The 17,208-nt window shown below is 47.8% G+C and overlaps 21 non-coding genes across 21 annotated transcripts; all 21 read right to left on the bottom strand.

The window, feature by feature from the left end:
- Positions 1 to 1,390: 1,390 nt before the first annotated feature.
- Positions 1,391 to 1,555, bottom strand: LOC148073314 (U1 spliceosomal RNA). Its single transcript, XR_015712499.1, has one exon. It is a non-coding gene; the product is annotated as a U1 spliceosomal RNA (small nuclear RNA).
- Positions 1,556 to 2,024: 469 nt separating this feature from the next.
- On the bottom strand, positions 2,025 to 2,215 carry LOC148073313 (U2 spliceosomal RNA). The gene has a single exon (XR_015712212.1). It is a non-coding gene; the product is annotated as a U2 spliceosomal RNA (small nuclear RNA).
- Positions 2,216 to 2,933: 718 nt separating this feature from the next.
- LOC148073312 (U1 spliceosomal RNA) lies at positions 2,934 to 3,098 on the bottom strand. Its single transcript, XR_015712581.1, has one exon. It is a non-coding gene; the product is annotated as a U1 spliceosomal RNA (small nuclear RNA).
- A 469-nt stretch (positions 3,099 to 3,567) lies between these two features.
- On the bottom strand, positions 3,568 to 3,758 carry LOC148073311 (U2 spliceosomal RNA). Its single transcript, XR_015712211.1, has one exon. It is a non-coding gene; the product is annotated as a U2 spliceosomal RNA (small nuclear RNA).
- A 684-nt stretch (positions 3,759 to 4,442) lies between these two features.
- On the bottom strand, positions 4,443 to 4,607 carry LOC148073310 (U1 spliceosomal RNA). The gene has a single exon (XR_015712569.1). It is a non-coding gene; the product is annotated as a U1 spliceosomal RNA (small nuclear RNA).
- A 469-nt stretch (positions 4,608 to 5,076) lies between these two features.
- On the bottom strand, positions 5,077 to 5,267 carry LOC148073309 (U2 spliceosomal RNA). Its single transcript, XR_015712210.1, has one exon. It is a non-coding gene; the product is annotated as a U2 spliceosomal RNA (small nuclear RNA).
- A 718-nt stretch (positions 5,268 to 5,985) lies between these two features.
- On the bottom strand, positions 5,986 to 6,150 carry LOC148073308 (U1 spliceosomal RNA). The gene has a single exon (XR_015712580.1). It is a non-coding gene; the product is annotated as a U1 spliceosomal RNA (small nuclear RNA).
- A 469-nt stretch (positions 6,151 to 6,619) lies between these two features.
- On the bottom strand, positions 6,620 to 6,810 carry LOC148073307 (U2 spliceosomal RNA). The gene has a single exon (XR_015712209.1). It is a non-coding gene; the product is annotated as a U2 spliceosomal RNA (small nuclear RNA).
- A 684-nt stretch (positions 6,811 to 7,494) lies between these two features.
- LOC148073306 (U1 spliceosomal RNA) lies at positions 7,495 to 7,659 on the bottom strand. The gene has a single exon (XR_015712568.1). It is a non-coding gene; the product is annotated as a U1 spliceosomal RNA (small nuclear RNA).
- Positions 7,660 to 8,128: 469 nt separating this feature from the next.
- On the bottom strand, positions 8,129 to 8,319 carry LOC148073305 (U2 spliceosomal RNA). Its single transcript, XR_015712208.1, has one exon. It is a non-coding gene; the product is annotated as a U2 spliceosomal RNA (small nuclear RNA).
- A 718-nt stretch (positions 8,320 to 9,037) lies between these two features.
- On the bottom strand, positions 9,038 to 9,202 carry LOC148073304 (U1 spliceosomal RNA). Its single transcript, XR_015712579.1, has one exon. It is a non-coding gene; the product is annotated as a U1 spliceosomal RNA (small nuclear RNA).
- A 469-nt stretch (positions 9,203 to 9,671) lies between these two features.
- On the bottom strand, positions 9,672 to 9,862 carry LOC148073303 (U2 spliceosomal RNA). Its single transcript, XR_015712207.1, has one exon. It is a non-coding gene; the product is annotated as a U2 spliceosomal RNA (small nuclear RNA).
- A 684-nt stretch (positions 9,863 to 10,546) lies between these two features.
- LOC148073302 (U1 spliceosomal RNA) lies at positions 10,547 to 10,710 on the bottom strand. The gene has a single exon (XR_015712589.1). It is a non-coding gene; the product is annotated as a U1 spliceosomal RNA (small nuclear RNA).
- Positions 10,711 to 11,179: 469 nt separating this feature from the next.
- On the bottom strand, positions 11,180 to 11,370 carry LOC148073301 (U2 spliceosomal RNA). The gene has a single exon (XR_015712206.1). It is a non-coding gene; the product is annotated as a U2 spliceosomal RNA (small nuclear RNA).
- Positions 11,371 to 12,088: 718 nt separating this feature from the next.
- Positions 12,089 to 12,253, bottom strand: LOC148073300 (U1 spliceosomal RNA). The gene has a single exon (XR_015712578.1). It is a non-coding gene; the product is annotated as a U1 spliceosomal RNA (small nuclear RNA).
- A 469-nt stretch (positions 12,254 to 12,722) lies between these two features.
- Positions 12,723 to 12,913, bottom strand: LOC148073299 (U2 spliceosomal RNA). Its single transcript, XR_015712205.1, has one exon. It is a non-coding gene; the product is annotated as a U2 spliceosomal RNA (small nuclear RNA).
- Positions 12,914 to 13,597: 684 nt separating this feature from the next.
- Positions 13,598 to 13,762, bottom strand: LOC148073298 (U1 spliceosomal RNA). The gene has a single exon (XR_015712567.1). It is a non-coding gene; the product is annotated as a U1 spliceosomal RNA (small nuclear RNA).
- Positions 13,763 to 14,231: 469 nt separating this feature from the next.
- On the bottom strand, positions 14,232 to 14,422 carry LOC148073297 (U2 spliceosomal RNA). The gene has a single exon (XR_015712204.1). It is a non-coding gene; the product is annotated as a U2 spliceosomal RNA (small nuclear RNA).
- A 718-nt stretch (positions 14,423 to 15,140) lies between these two features.
- On the bottom strand, positions 15,141 to 15,305 carry LOC148073296 (U1 spliceosomal RNA). The gene has a single exon (XR_015712577.1). It is a non-coding gene; the product is annotated as a U1 spliceosomal RNA (small nuclear RNA).
- Positions 15,306 to 15,774: 469 nt separating this feature from the next.
- On the bottom strand, positions 15,775 to 15,965 carry LOC148073295 (U2 spliceosomal RNA). The gene has a single exon (XR_015712203.1). It is a non-coding gene; the product is annotated as a U2 spliceosomal RNA (small nuclear RNA).
- A 684-nt stretch (positions 15,966 to 16,649) lies between these two features.
- Positions 16,650 to 16,813, bottom strand: LOC148073294 (U1 spliceosomal RNA). Its single transcript, XR_015712588.1, has one exon. It is a non-coding gene; the product is annotated as a U1 spliceosomal RNA (small nuclear RNA).
- Between the last annotated feature and the right edge of the window lie 395 nt (positions 16,814 to 17,208).

Raw genomic sequence — 17,208 nt, 5'->3', positions numbered from 1 at the left:
GACAGTACAATATCTCCCCAGCCATATGCATACATCCTCTGCATTTACAGTTTCATTGAACATTCGGACAATCACCGTTTTCAAGGAGTTGTCCGTCAGTTTCTCCACTGCAAATGCAGAAAACTGGGGTTTGGCATTCTCAAAACGAATCCAAAAATCTTTAAGCTGAACAGCAGACCTAAAACTGACATCGAATCCTTTGTTAAAGGGTAACGAAAGGATACAGTTCAAGTCATTTGGAGTAAACTCCAAAATTTGCTGAATCAGCTTTCTAGAAAAATCTAGTCTTGACATGTTTAAAAGTTTACCATTAACTTCATTAAAATTAAAACGCACAGTGTGGTGCCTCCGCATGCCAGCATGGGAGGCTGACATGGTGGAGACACCACAAAACTATGATAAAAATGAACAATAAAATCTATAAAAAATCACTAAAAAGCCAAACTTAAAAGGTAAAACTTAAGAGGTACTTACCTGTTACCAGGAACCAGTATACTGGTCCAAGGTAGTAAAGTGCGTGTGCCGTGTATCCCCTGTGAAAAATGGAAACAGTTACAAGAAATGCTCTGTTTTTTCACTGGAGAGATGAAATATCCTCCAGAGTAGTGAACACTCAAGCCACTGATCAGCAAGAGTGTGATCTACCCAACGGAGGTGATCGCAGTCTTAACCAAAGGCCGAGAAGCGATGGCAACCATGTGCATGACCTTTTAGAGGGGCTCGAAAGGTCAACGAGAGCCACTTACGGGGCCACAAAGGGTAAAGAACCAGAAAAGGTAGGGAGCCACATAGGGTAAGGAACCGCACAGGGTAAGGAACCACACAAAGAAAGGAACCTGACAAGGTAAGGAGCCACACAGAGTAAGTAACCAGACAGAGTAAGGAACAACACAGAGTAAGGAACCAGACAGAGTAAGGAGCAACACAGAGTAAGGAGCAACACAGGGTAAGGAACAACACAGAGTAAGGAGCCACACAGAGTAAGGAGCCACACAGAGTAAGGGACAAGACAGAGTAAGGAGCAACACAGAGTAAGGAGCCACACAGGGTAAGGAACAACACAGAGTAAGGAGCCAAACAGGGTAAGGAACCAGACAGGGTAAGGAGCCATACAGAGAAAGGAACCAGGCAGGGTAAGGAACCAGATCTCCTTCTCCTCACTGGAATGCTCCACATCAATTGGGAAAGGCCTGGGCCAACAGTTTGAGATCAGTCCAGTGCTAAGAAGGTTGACAAAGGTCATTCACTGAGAGCGCGATTTTAACTTGATCCCAGAAGGTGATTCCAACCTACCCGGCAACTTGTTAAACCCTACAGACAAGGACAAGCCTCGGCTGAGTGTTCCACACGAGCTTGCATCAAACTAAAGCATTCTTTAACAAGTGATGAACGGGGGAGAGCGCGAACGCAGTCCCCCACTACCAGAAATTATGCAGTCGAGATTCCCACATTTGGGGAATTCGCAAAGGTCAGCATGACCTAGAGTGCAATGGCCGGGCCTCGCCTTGGGTGAACCACCTTCCTGATCATGGTGTCTCCCCTGCCAGGTAAGTATGAATTGTAGAGCTCATAGACTTGATGGCCTGGAAATAATCCCTTGTTCTTACTCATGGTGGGGAGTAATGAGCCACACAGGGTAAGGAACAAGGCAGAGTAAGGAGCCACACAGAGTAAGAACCCAGACCTAGTAAGGAGAGCAACACTATGAAAGGAACCAGACAGATTAAGGAACCATATAGGGTAAGGAACAAGGCAGAGTAAGGAGCCACACTATGAAAGGAACCAGACAGAGTAAGGAACCATATAGGGTAAGGAACAAGGCAGAGTAAGGAGCAAGACTATGAAAGGAACCAGACAGAGTAAGGAACCATACAGGGTAAGGAGCCATACAGAGAAGGGAACCAGGAAGGGTAAGGAACGAAATACCCCCATCCTTCTCCTCACTTGAACACTCCACATCAATTGGGAAAGGCCTTGGCCAACCGCTTGAGGGGTTTGTACACTTAATTTCCATACAACTTTTAGGTTTTTGCACTGTTCCCAGAGATAATGCAATACCGGGTCAATGCGCAGAGAGGGTGGAGCAAGCCCCTGGCCCTTCTCCCATGTCCAAAAATCAATTTAATATATGGTCTCCATATAGGAGACGTATCAGATATTAAACTGATAAGAACAGATACTACACTTGATCTTAGCCAAAAGGCCGAGAAGCGATGGCAACCATGTGCATGACCTTTTAGAGGGGCTCGAAAGGTCAACGAGAGCCACTTACGGGGCCACAAAGGGTAAAGAACCAGAAAAGGTAGGGAGCCACATAGGGTAAGGAACCACACAGGGTAAGGAACCACACAGGGTAAGGAGCCACACAAAGAAAGGAACCTGACAAAGTAAGGAGCCACACAGAGTAAGTAACCAGACAGAGTAAGGAACAACACAGAGTAAGGAACCAGACAGAGTAAGGAGCAACACAGAGTAAGGAGCAACACAGGGTAAGGAACAACACAGAGTAAGGAGCCACACAGAGTAAGGAGCCACACAGAGTAAGGGACAAGACAGAGTAAGGAGCCACACAGAGTAAGGAGCCACACAGGGTAAGGAACAACACAGAGTAAGGAGCCAAACAGGTTAAGGAACCAGACAGGGTAAGGAGCCATACAGAGAAAGGAACCAGGCAGGGTAAGGAACCAGATCTCCTTCTCCTCACTGGAATGCTCCACATCAATTGGGAAAGGCCTGGGCCAACAGTTTGAGATCAGTCCAGTGCTAAGAAGGTCGACAAAGGTCATTCACTGAGAGCGCGATTTTAACTTGATCCCAGAAGGTGATTCCAACCTACCCGGCAACTTGTTAAACCCTACAGACAAGGACAAGCCTCGGCTGAGTGTTCCACACGAGCTTGCATCAAACTAAAGCATTCTTTAACAAGTGATGAACGGGGGAGAGCGCGAACGCAGTCCCCCACTACCAGAAATTATGCAGTCGAGATTCCCACATTTGGGGAATTCGCAAAGGTCAGCATGACCTACAGTGCAATGGCCGGGCCTCGCCGTGGGTGAACCACCTTCCTGATCATGGTGTCTCCCCTTCCAGGTAAGTATGAATTGTAGAGCTCATAGACTTGATGGCCTGGAAATAATCCCTTGTTCTTACTCATGGTGGGGAGTGATGAGCCACACAGGGTAAGGAACAAGGCAGAGTAAGGAGCCACACAGAGTAAGAACCCAGACCTAGTAAGGAGAGCAACACTATGAAAGGAACCAGACAGATTAAGGAACCATATAGGGTAAGGAACAAGGCAGAGTAAGGAGCCACACTATGAAAGGAACCAGACAGAGTAAGGAACCATATAGGGTAAGGAACAAGGCAGAGTAAGGAGCAACACTATGAAAGGAACCAGACAGAGTAAGGAACCATACAGGGTAAGGAGCCATACAGAGAAGGGAACCAGGAAGGGTAAGGAACGAAATACCCCCATCCTTCTCCTCACTTGAACACTCCACATCAATTGGGAAAGGCCTTGGCCAACCGCTTGAGGGGTTTGTACACTTAATTTCCATACAACTTTTAGGTTTTTGCACTGTTCCCAGAGATAATGCAATACCGGGTCAATGCGCAGAGAGGGTGGAGCAAGCCCCTGGCCCTTCTCCCATGTCCAAAAATCAATTTAATATATGGTCTCCATATAGGAGACGTATCAGATATTAAACTGATAAGAACAGATACTACACTTGATCTTAGCCAAAAGGCCGAGAAGCGATGGCAACCATGTGCATGACCTTTTAGAGGGGCTCGAAAGGTCAACGAGAGCCACTTACGGGGCCACAAAGGGTAAAGAACCAGAAAAGGTAGGGAGCCACATAGGGTAAGGAACCGCACAGGGTAAGGAACCACACAAAGAAAGGAACCTGACAAAGTAAGGAGCCACACAGAGTAAGTAACCAGACAAAGTAAGGAACAACACAGAGTAAGGAACCAGACAGAGTAAGGAGCAACACAGAGTAAGGAGCAACACAGGGTAAGGATCAACACAGAGTAAGGAGCCACACAGAGTAAGGGACAAGACAGAGTAAGGAGCAACACAGAGTAAGGAGCCACACAGGGTAAGGAACAACACAGAGTAAGGAGCCAAACAGGGTAAGGAACCAGACAGGGTAAGGAGCCATACAGAGAAAGGAACCAGGCAGGGTAAGGAACCAGATCTCCTTCTCCTCACTGGAATGCTCCACATCAATTGGGAAAGGCCTGGGCCAACAGTTTGAGATCAGTCCAGTGCTAAGAAGGTCGACAAAGGTCATTCACTGAGAGCGCGATTTTAACTTGATCCCAGAAGGTGATTCCAACCTACCCGGCAACTTGTTAAACCCTACAGACAAGGACAAGCCTCGGCTGAGTGTTCCACACGAGCTTGCATCAAACTAAAGCATTCTTTAACAAGTGATGAACGGGGGAGAGCGCGAACGCAGTCCCCCACTACCAGAAATTATGCAGTCGAGATTCCCACATTTGGGGAATTCGCAAAGGTCAGCATGACCTACAGTGCAATGGCCGGGCCTCGCCTTGGGTGAACCACCTTCCTGATCATGGTGTCTCCCCTTCCAGGTAAGTATGAATTGTAGAGCTCATAGACTTGATGGCCTGGAAATAATCCCTTGTTCTTACTCATGGTGGGGAGTAATGAGCCACACAGGGTAAGGAACAAGGCAGAGTAAGGAGCCACACAGAGTAAGAACCCAGACCTAGTAAGGAGAGCAACACTATGAAAGGAACCAGACAGATTAAGGAACCATATAGGGTAAGGAACAAGGCAGAGTAAGGAGCCACACTATGAAAGGAACCAGACAGAGTAAGGAACCATATAGGGTAAGGAACAAGGCAGAGTAAGGAGCAACACTATGAAAGGAACCAGACAGAGTAAGGAACCATACAGGGTAAGGAGCCATACAGAGAAGGGAACCAGGAAGGGTAAGGAACGAAATACCCCCATCCTTCTCCTCACTTGAACACTCAACATCAATTGGGAAAGGCCTTGGCCAACCGCTTGAGGGGTTTGTACACTTAATTTCCATACAACTTTTAGGTTTTTGCACTGTTCCCAGAGATAATGCAATACCGGGTCAATGCGCAGAGAGGGTGGAGCAAGCCCCTGGCCCTTCTCCCATGTCCAAAAATCAATTTAATATATGGTCTCCATATAGGAGACGTATCAGATATTAAACTGATAAGAACAGATACTACACTTGATCTTAGCCAAAAGGCCGAGAAGCGATGGCAACCATGTGCATGACCTTTTAGAGGGGCTCGAAAGGTCAACGAGAGCCACTTACGGGGCCACAAAGGGTAAAGAACCAGAAAAGGTAGGGAGCCACATAGGGTAAGGAACCACACAGGGTAAGGAACCACACAGGGTAAGGAGCCACACAAAGAAAGGAACCTGACAAAGTAAGGAGCCACACAGAGTAAGTAACCAGACAGAGTAAGGAACAACACAGAGTAAGGAACCAGACAGAGTAAGGAGCAACACAGAGTAAGGAGCAACACAGGGTAAGGAACAACACAGAGTAAGGAGCCACACAGAGTAAGGAGCCACACAGAGTAAGGGACAAGACAGAGTAAGGAGCCACACAGAGTAAGGAGCCACACAGGGTAAGGAACAACACAGAGTAAGGAGCCAAACAGGTTAAGGAACCAGACAGGGTAAGGAGCCATACAGAGAAAGGAACCAGGCAGGGTAAGGAACCAGATCTCCTTCTCCTCACTGGAATGCTCCACATCAATTGGGAAAGGCCTGGGCCAACAGTTTGAGATCAGTCCAGTGCTAAGAAGGTCGACAAAGGTCATTCACTGAGAGCGCGATTTTAACTTGATCCCAGAAGGTGATTCCAACCTACCCGGCAACTTGTTAAACCCTACAGACAAGGACAAGCCTCGGCTGAGTGTTCCACACGAGCTTGCATCAAACTAAAGCATTCTTTAACAAGTGATGAACGGGGGAGAGCGCGAACGCAGTCCCCCACTACCAGAAATTATGCAGTCGAGATTCCCACATTTGGGGAATTCGCAAAGGTCAGCATGACCTACAGTGCAATGGCCGGGCCTCGCCGTGGGTGAACCACCTTCCTGATCATGGTGTCTCCCCTTCCAGGTAAGTATGAATTGTAGAGCTCATAGACTTGATGGCCTGGAAATAATCCCTTGTTCTTACTCATGGTGGGGAGTGATGAGCCACACAGGGTAAGGAACAAGGCAGAGTAAGGAGCCACACAGAGTAAGAACCCAGACCTAGTAAGGAGAGCAACACTATGAAAGGAACCAGACAGATTAAGGAACCATATAGGGTAAGGAACAAGGCAGAGTAAGGAGCCACACTATGAAAGGAACCAGACAGAGTAAGGAACCATATAGGGTAAGGAACAAGGCAGAGTAAGGAGCAACACTATGAAAGGAACCAGACAGAGTAAGGAACCATACAGGGTAAGGAGCCATACAGAGAAGGGAACCAGGAAGGGTAAGGAACGAAATACCCCCATCCTTCTCCTCACTTGAACACTCCACATCAATTGGGAAAGGCCTTGGCCAACCGCTTGAGGGGTTTGTACACTTAATTTCCATACAACTTTTAGGTTTTTGCACTGTTCCCAGAGATAATGCAATACCGGGTCAATGCGCAGAGAGGGTGGAGCAAGCCCCTGGCCCTTCTCCCATGTCCAAAAATCAATTTAATATATGGTCTCCATATAGGAGACGTATCAGATATTAAACTGATAAGAACAGATACTACACTTGATCTTAGCCAAAAGGCCGAGAAGCGATGGCAACCATGTGCATGACCTTTTAGAGGGGCTCGAAAGGTCAACGAGAGCCACTTACGGGGCCACAAAGGGTAAAGAACCAGAAAAGGTAGGGAGCCACATAGGGTAAGGAACCGCACAGGGTAAGGAACCACACAAAGAAAGGAACCTGACAAAGTAAGGAGCCACACAGAGTAAGTAACCAGACAAAGTAAGGAACAACACAGAGTAAGGAACCAGACAGAGTAAGGAGCAACACAGAGTAAGGAGCAACACAGGGTAAGGATCAACACAGAGTAAGGAGCCACACAGAGTAAGGGACAAGACAGAGTAAGGAGCAACACAGAGTAAGGAGCCACACAGGGTAAGGAACAACACAGAGTAAGGAGCCAAACAGGATAAGGAACCAGACAGGGTAAGGAGCCATACAGAGAAAGGAACCAGGCAGGGTAAGGAACCAGATCTCCTTCTCCTCACTGGAATGCTCCACATCAATTGGGAAAGGCCTGGGCCAACAGTTTGAGATCAGTCCAGTGCTAAGAAGGTCGACAAAGGTCATTCACTGAGAGCGCGATTTTAACTTGATCCCAGAAGGTGATTCCAACCTACCCGGCAACTTGTTAAACCCTACAGACAAGGACAAGCCTCGGCTGAGTGTTCCACACGAGCTTGCATCAAACTAAAGCATTCTTTAACAAGTGATGAACGGGGGAGAGCGCGAACGCAGTCCCCCACTACCAGAAATTATGCAGTCGAGATTCCCACATTTGGGGAATTCGCAAAGGTCAGCATGACCTACAGTGCAATGGCCGGGCCTCGCCTTGGGTGAACCACCTTCCTGATCATGGTGTCTCCCCTTCCAGGTAAGTATGAATTGTAGAGCTCATAGACTTGATGGCCTGGAAATAATCCCTTGTTCTTACTCATGGTGGGGAGTAATGAGCCACACAGGGTAAGGAACAAGGCAGAGTAAGGAGCCACACAGAGTAAGAACCCAGACCTAGTAAGGAGAGCAACACTATGAAAGGAACCAGACAGATTAAGGAACCATATAGGGTAAGGAACAAGGCAGAGTAAGGAGCCACACTATGAAAGGAACCAGACAGAGTAAGGAACCATATAGGGTAAGGAACAAGGCAGAGTAAGGAGCAACACTATGAAAGGAACCAGACAGAGTAAGGAACCATACAGGGTAAGGAGCCATACAGAGAAGGGAACCAGGAAGGGTAAGGAACGAAATACCCCCATCCTTCTCCTCACTTGAACACTCCACATCAATTGGGAAAGGCCTTGGCCAACCGCTTGAGGGGTTTGTACACTTAATTTCCATACAACTTTTAGGTTTTTGCACTGTTCCCAGAGATAATGCAATACCGGGTCAATGCGCAGAGAGGGTGGAGCAAGCCCCTGGCCCTTCTCCCATGTCCAAAAATCAATTTAATATATGGTCTCCATATAGGAGACGTATCAGATATTAAACTGATAAGAACAGATACTACACTTGATCTTAGCCAAAAGGCCGAGAAGCGATGGCAACCATGTGCATGACCTTTTAGAGGGGCTCGAAAGGTCAACGAGAGCCACTTACGGGGCCACAAAGGGTAAAGAACCAGAAAAGGTAGGGAGCCACATAGGGTAAGGAACCACACAGGGTAAGGAACCACACAGGGTAAGGAGCCACACAAAGAAAGGAACCTGACAAAGTAAGGAGCCACACAGAGTAAGTAACCAGACAGAGTAAGGAACAACACAGAGTAAGGAACCAGACAGAGTAAGGAGCAACACAGAGTAAGGAGCAACACAGGGTAAGGAACAACACAGAGTAAGGAGCCACACAGAGTAAGGAGCCACACAGAGTAAGGGACAAGACAGAGTAAGGAGCCACACAGAGTAAGGAGCCACACAGGGTAAGGAACAACACAGAGTAAGGAGCCAAACAGGTTAAGGAACCAGACAGGGTAAGGAGCCATACAGAGAAAGGAACCAGGCAGGGTAAGGAACCAGATCTCCTTCTCCTCACTGGAATGCTCCACATCAATTGGGAAAGGCCTGGGCCAACAGTTTGAGATCAGTCCAGTGCTAAGAAGGTCGACAAAGGTCATTCACTGAGAGCGCGATTTTAACTTGATCCCAGAAGGTGATTCCAACCTACCCGGCAACTTGTTAAACCCTACAGACAAGGACAAGCCTCGGCTGAGTGTTCCACACGAGCTTGCATCAAACTAAAGCATTCTTTAACAAGTGATGAACGGGGGAGAGCGCGAACGCAGTCCCCCACTACCAGAAATTATGCAGTCGAGATTCCCACATTTGGGGAATTCGCAAAGGTCAGCATGACCTACAGTGCAATGGCCGGGCCTCGCCGTGGGTGAACCACCTTCCTGATCATGGTGTCTCCCCTTCCAGGTAAGTATGAATTGTAGAGCTCATAGACTTGATGGCCTGGAAATAATCCCTTGTTCTTACTCATGGTGGGGAGTGATGAGCCACACAGGGTAAGGAACAAGGCAGAGTAAGGAGCCACACAGAGTAAGAACCCAGACCTAGTAAGGAGAGCAACACTATGAAAGGAACCAGACAGATTAAGGAACCATATAGGGTAAGGAACAAGGCAGAGTAAGGAGCCACACTATGAAAGGAACCAGACAGAGTAAGGAACCATATAGGGTAAGGAACAAGGCAGAGTAAGGAGCAACACTATGAAAGGAACCAGACAGAGTAAGGAACCATACAGGGTAAGGAGCCATACAGAGAAGGGAACCAGGAAGGGTAAGGAACGAAATACCCCCATCCTTCTCCTCACTTGAACACTCCACATCAATTGGGAAAGGCCTTGGCCAACCGCTTGAGGGGTTTGTACACTTAATTTCCATACAACTTTTAGGTTTTTGCACTGTTCCCAGAGATAATGCAATACCGGGTCAATGCGCAGAGAGGGTGGAGCAAGCCCCTGGCCCTTCTCCCATGTCCAAAAATCAATTTAATATATGGTCTCCATATAGGAGACGTATCAGATATTAAACTGATAAGAACAGATACTACACTTGATCTTAGCCAAAAGGCCGAGAAGCGATGGCAACCATGTGCATGACCTTTTAGAGGGGCTCGAAAGGTCAACGAGAGCCACTTACGGGGCCACAAAGGGTAAAGAACCAGAAAAGGTAGGGAGCCACATAGGGTAAGGAACCGCACAGGGTAAGGAACCACACAAAGAAAGGAACCTGACAAAGTAAGGAGCCACACAGAGTAAGTAACCAGACAAAGTAAGGAACAACACAGAGTAAGGAACCAGACAGAGTAAGGAGCAACACAGAGTAAGGAGCAACACAGGGTAAGGATCAACACAGAGTAAGGAGCCACACAGAGTAAGGGACAAGACAGAGTAAGGAGCAACACAGAGTAAGGAGCCACACAGGGTAAGGAACAACACAGAGTAAGGAGCCAAACAGGGTAAGGAACCAGACAGGGTAAGGAGCCATACAGAGAAAGGAACCAGGCAGGGTAAGGAACCAGATCTCCTTCTCCTCACTGGAATGCTCCACATCAATTGGGAAAGGCCTGGGCCAACAGTTTGAGATCAGTCCAGTGCTAAGAAGGTCGACAAAGGTCATTCACTGAGAGCGCGATTTTAACTTGATCCCAGAAGGTGATTCCAACCTACCCGGCAACTTGTTAAACCCTACAGACAAGGACAAGCCTCGGCTGAGTGTTCCACACGAGCTTGCATCAAACTAAAGCATTCTTTAACAAGTGATGAACGGGGGAGAGCGCGAACGCAGTCCCCCACTACCAGAAATTATGCAGTCGAGATTCCCACATTTGGGGAATTCGCAAAGGTCAGCATGACCTACAGTGCAATGGCCGGGCCTCGCCTTGGGTGAACCACCTTCCTGATCATGGTGTCTCCCCTCCAGGTAAGTATGAATTGTAGAGCTCATAGACTTGATGGCCTGGAAATAATCCCTTGTTCTTACTCATGGTGGGGAGTAATGAGCCACACAGGGTAAGGAACAAGGCAGAGTAAGGAGCCACACAGAGTAAGAACCCAGACCTAGTAAGGAGAGCAACACTATGAAAGGAACCAGACAGATTAAGGAACCATATAGGGTAAGGAACAAGGCAGAGTAAGGAGCCACACTATGAAAGGAACCAGACAGAGTAAGGAACCATATAGGGTAAGGAACAAGGCAGAGTAAGGAGCAACACTATGAAAGGAACCAGACAGAGTAAGGAACCATACAGGGTAAGGAGCCATACAGAGAAGGGAACCAGGAAGGGTAAGGAACGAAATACCCCCATCCTTCTCCTCACTTGAACACTCCACATCAATTGGGAAAGGCCTTGGCCAACCGCTTGAGGGGTTTGTACACTTAATTTCCATACAACTTTTAGGTTTTTGCACTGTTCCCAGAGATAATGCAATACCGGGTCAATGCGCAGAGAGGGTGGAGCAAGCCCCTGGCCCTTCTCCCATGTCCAAAAATCAATTTAATATATGGTCTCCATATAGGAGACGTATCAGATATTAAACTGATAAGAACAGATACTACACTTGATCTTAGCCAAAAGGCCGAGAAGCGATGGCAACCATGTGCATGACCTTTTAGAGGGGCTCGAAAGGTCAACGAGAGCCACTTACGGGGCCACAAAGGGTAAAGAACCAGAAAAGGTAGGGAGCCACATAGGGTAAGGAACCACACAGGGTAAGGAACCACACAGGGTAAGGAGCCACACAAAGAAAGGAACCTGACAAAGTAAGGAGCCACACAGAGTAAGTAACCAGACAGAGTAAGGAACAACACAGAGTAAGGAACCAGACAGAGTAAGGAGCAACACAGAGTAAGGAGCAACACAGGGTAAGGAACAACACAGAGTAAGGAGCCACACAGAGTAAGGAGCCACACAGAGTAAGGGACAAGACAGAGTAAGGAGCCACACAGAGTAAGGAGCCACACAGGGTAAGGAACAACACAGAGTAAGGAGCCAAACAGGTTAAGGAACCAGACAGGGTAAGGAGCCATACAGAGAAAGGAACCAGGCAGGGTAAGGAACCAGATCTCCTTCTCCTCACTGGAATGCTCCACATCAATTGGGAAAGGCCTGGGCCAACAGTTTGAGATCAGTCCAGTGCTAAGAAGGTCGACAAAGGTCATTCACTGAGAGCGCGATTTTAACTTGATCCCAGAAGGTGATTCCAACCTACCCGGCAACTTGTTAAACCCTACAGACAAGGACAAGCCTCGGCTGAGTGTTCCACACGAGCTTGCATCAAACTAAAGCATTCTTTAACAAGTGATGAACGGGGGAGAGCGCGAACGCAGTCCCCCACTACCAGAAATTATGCAGTCGAGATTCCCACATTTGGGGAATTCGCAAAGGTCAGCATGACCTACAGTGCAATGGCCGGGCCTCGCCGTGGGTGAACCACCTTCCTGATCATGGTGTCTCCCCTTCCAGGTAAGTATGAATTGTAGAGCTCATAGACTTGATGGCCTGGAAATAATCCCTTGTTCTTACTCATGGTGGGGAGTGATGAGCCACACAGGGTAAGGAACAAGGCAGAGTAAGGAGCCACACAGAGTAAGAACCCAGACCTAGTAAGGAGAGCAACACTATGAAAGGAACCAGACAGATTAAGGAACCATATAGGGTAAGGAACAAGGCAGAGTAAGGAGCCACACTATGAAAGGAACCAGACAGAGTAAGGAACCATATAGGGTAAGGAACAAGGCAGAGTAAGGAGCAACACTATGAAAGGAACCAGACAGAGTAAGGAACCATACAGGGTAAGGAGCCATACAGAGAAGGGAACCAGGAAGGGTAAGGAACGAAATACCCCCATCCTTCTCCTCACTTGAACACTCCACATCAATTGGGAAAGGCCTTGGCCAACCGCTTGAGGGGTTTGTACACTTAATTTCCATACAACTTTTAGGTTTTTGCACTGTTCCCAGAGATAATGCAATACCGGGTCAATGCGCAGAGAGGGTGGAGCAAGCCCCTGGCCCTTCTCCCATGTCCAAAAATCAATTTAATATATGGTCTCCATATAGGAGACGTATCAGATATTAAACTGATAAGAACAGATACTACACTTGATCTTAGCCAAAAGGCCGAGAAGCGATGGCAACCATGTGCATGACCTTTTAGAGGGGCTCGAAAGGTCAACGAGAGCCACTTACGGGGCCACAAAGGGTAAAGAACCAGAAAAGGTAGGGAGCCACATAGGGTAAGGAACCGCACAGGGTAAGGAACCACACAAAGAAAGGAACCTGACAAAGTAAGGAGCCACACAGAGTAAGTAACCAGACAAAGTAAGGAACAACACAGAGTAAGGAACCAGACAGAGTAAGGAGCAACACAGAGTAAGGAGCAACACAGGGTAAGGATCAACACAGAGTAAGGAGCCACACAGAGTAAGGGACAAGACAGAGTAAGGAGCAACACAGAGTAAGGAGCCACACAGGGTAAGGAACAACACAGAGTAAGGAGCCAAACAGGGTAAGGAACCAGACAGGGTAAGGAGCCATACAGAGAAAGGAACCAGGCAGGGTAAGGAACCAGATCTCCTTCTCCTCACTGGAATGCTCCACATCAATTGGGAAAGGCCTGGGCCAACAGTTTGAGATCAGTCCAGTGCTAAGAAGGTCGACAAAGGTCATTCACTGAGAGCGCGATTTTAACTTGATCCCAGAAGGTGATTCCAACCTACCCGGCAACTTGTTAAACCCTACAGACAAGGACAAGCCTCGGCTGAGTGTTCCACACGAGCTTGCATCAAACTAAAGCATTCTTTAACAAGTGATGAACGGGGGAGAGCGCGAACGCAGTCCCCCACTACCAGAAATTATGCAGTCGAGATTCCCACATTTGGGGAATTCGCAAAGGTCAGCATGACCTACAGTGCAATGGCCGGGCCTCGCCTTGGGTGAACCACCTTCCTGATCATGGTGTCTCCCCTTCCAGGTAAGTATGAATTGTAGAGCTCATAGACTTGATGGCCTGGAAATAATCCCTTGTTCTTACTCATGGTGGGGAGTAATGAGCCACACAGGGTAAGGAACAAGGCAGAGTAAGGAGCCACACAGAGTAAGAACCCAGACCTAGTAAGGAGAGCAACACTATGAAAGGAACCAGACAGATTAAGGAACCATATAGGGTAAGGAACAAGGCAGAGTAAGGAGCCACACTATGAAAGGAACCAGACAGAGTAAGGAACCATATAGGGTAAGGAACAAGGCAGAGTAAGGAGCAACACTATGAAAGGAACCAGACAGAGTAAGGAACCATACAGGGTAAGGAGCCATACAGAGAAGGGAACCAGGAAGGGTAAGGAACGAAATACCCCCATCCTTCTCCTCACTTGAACACTCCACATCAATTGGGAAAGGCCTTGGCCAACCGCTTGAGGGGTTTGTACACTTAATTTCCATACAACTTTTAGGTTTTTGCACTGTTCCCAGAGATAATGCAATACCGGGTCAATGCGCAGAGAGGGTGGAGCAAGCCCCTGGCCCTTCTCCCATGTCCAAAAATCAATTTAATATATGGTCTCCATATAGGAGACGTATCAGATATTAAACTGATAAGAACAGATACTACACTTGATCTTAGCCAAAAGGCCGAGAAGCGATGGCAACCATGTGCATGACCTTTTAGAGGGGCTCGAAAGGTCAACGAGAGCCACTTACGGGGCCACAAAGGGTAAAGAACCAGAAAAGGTAGGGAGCCACATAGGGTAAGGAACCACACAGGGTAAGGAACCACACAGGGTAAGGAGCCACACAAAGAAAGGAACCTGACAAAGTAAGGAGCCACACAGAGTAAGTAACCAGACAGAGTAAGGAACAACACAGAGTAAGGAACCAGACAGAGTAAGGAGCAACACAGAGTAAGGAGCAACACAGGGTAAGGAACAACACAGAGTAAGGAGCCACACAGAGTAAGGAGCCACACAGAGTAAGGGACAAGACAGAGTAAGGAGCCACACAGAGTAAGGAGCCACACAGGGTAAGGAACAACACAGAGTAAGGAGCCAAACAGGTTAAGGAACCAGACAGGGTAAGGAGCCATACAGAGAAAGGAACCAGGCAGGGTAAGGAACCAGATCTCCTTCTCCTCACTGGAATGCTCCACATCAATTGGGAAAGGCCTGGGCCAACAGTTTGAGATCAGTCCAGTGCTAAGAAGGTCGACAAAGGTCATTCACTGAGAGCGCGATTTTAACTTGATCCCAGAAGGTGATTCCAACCTACCCGGCAACTTGTTAAACCCTACAGACAAGGACAAGCCTCGGCTGAGTGTTCCACACGAGCTTGCATCAAACTAAAGCATTCTTTAACAAGTGATGAACGGGGGAGAGCGCGAACGCAGTCCCCCACTACCAGAAATTATGCAGTCGAGATTCCCACATTTGGGGAATTCGCAAAGGTCAGCATGACCTACAGTGCAATGGCCGGGCCTCGCCGTGGGTGAACCACCTTCCTGATCATGGTGTCTCCCCTTCCAGGTAAGTATGAATTGTAGAGCTCATAGACTTGATGGCCTGGAAATAATCCCTTGTTCTTACTCATGGTGGGGAGTGATGAGCCACACAGGGTAAGGAACAAGGCAGAGTAAGGAGCCACACAGAGTAAGAACCCAGACCTAGTAAGGAGAGCAACACTATGAAAGGAACCAGACAGATTAAGGAACCATATAGGGTAAGGAACAAGGCAGAGTAAGGAGCCACACTATGAAAGGAACCAGACAGAGTAAGGAACCATATAGGGTAAGGAACAAGGCAGAGTAAGGAGCAACACTATGAAAGGAACCAGACAGAGTAAGGAACCATACAGGGTAAGGAGCCATACAGAGAAGGGAACCAGGAAGGGTAAGGAACGAAATACCCCCATCCTTCTCCTCACTTGAACACTCCACATCAATTGGGAAAGGCCTTGGCCAACCGCTTGAGGGGTTTGTACACTTAATTTCCATACAACTTTTAGGTTTTTGCACTGTTCCCAGAGATAATGCAATACCGGGTCAATGCGCAGAGAGGGTGGAGCAAGCCCCTGGCCCTTCTCCCATGTCCAAAAATCAATTTAATATATGGTCTCCATATAGGAGACGTATCAGATATTAAACTGATAAGAACAGATACTACACTTGATCTTAGCCAAAAGGCCGAGAAGCGATGGCAACCATGTGCATGACCTTTTAGAGGGGCTCGAAAGGTCAACGAGAGCCACTTACGGGGCCACAAAGGGTAAAGAACCAGAAAAGGTAGGGAGCCACATAGGGTAAGGAACCGCACAGGGTAAGGAACCACACAAAGAAAGGAACCTGACAAAGTAAGGAGCCACACAGAGTAAGTAACCAGACAAAGTAAGGAACAACACAGAGTAAGGAACCAGACAGAGTAAGGAGCAACACAGAGTAAGGAGCAACACAGGGTAAGGATCAACACAGAGTAAGGAGCCACACAGAGTAAGGGACAAGACAGAGTAAGGAGCAACACAGAGTAAGGAGCCACACAGGGTAAGGAACAACACAGAGTAAGGAGCCAAACAGGGTAAGGAACCAGACAGGGTAAGGAGCCATACAGAGAAAGGAACCAGGCAGGGTAAGGAACCAGATCTCCTTCTCCTCACTGGAATGCTCCACATCAATTGGGAAAGGCCTGGGCCAACAGTTTGAGATCAGTCCAGTGCTAAGAAGGTCGACAAAGGTCATTCACTGAGAGCGCGATTTTAACTTGATCCCAGAAGGTGATTCCAACCTACCCGGCAACTTGTTAAACCCTACAGACAAGGACAAGCCTCGGCTGAGTGTTCCACACGAGCTTGCATCAAACTAAAGCATTCTTTAACAAGTGATGAACGGGGGAGAGCGCGAACGCAGTCCCCCACTACCAGAAATTATGCAGTCGAGATTCCCACATTTGGGGAATTCGCAAAGGTCAGCATGACCTACAGTGCAATGGCCGGGCCTCGCCTTGGGTGAACCACCTTCCTGATCATGGTGTCTCCCCTCCAGGTAAGTATGAATTGTAGAGCTCATAGACTTGATGGCCTGGAAATAATCCCTTGTTCTTACTCATGGTGGGGAGTAATGAGCCACACAGGGTAAGGAACAAGGCAGAGTAAGGAGCCACACAGAGTAAGAACCCAGACCTAGTAAGGAGAGCAACACTATGAAAGGAACCAGACAGATTAAGGAACCATATAGGGTAAGGAACAAGGCAGAGTAAGGAGCCACACTATGAAAGGAACCAGACAGAGTAAGGAACCATATAGGGTAAGGAACAAGGCAGAGTAAGGAGCAACACTATGAAAGGAACCAGACAGAGTAAGGAACCATACAGGGTAAGGAGCCATACAGAGAAGGGAACCAGGAAGGGTAAGGAACGAAATACCCCCATCCTTCTCCTCACTTGAAC

Source organism: Callionymus lyra, chromosome 8 (assembly GCF_982586985.1).
Source record: "Callionymus lyra chromosome 8, fCalLyr1.hap1.1, whole genome shotgun sequence".
NCBI classification, from domain to species: domain Eukaryota; kingdom Metazoa; phylum Chordata; class Actinopteri; order Syngnathiformes; family Callionymidae; genus Callionymus; species Callionymus lyra.
This window is presented reverse-complemented; position numbering and strand designations above follow the sequence as displayed.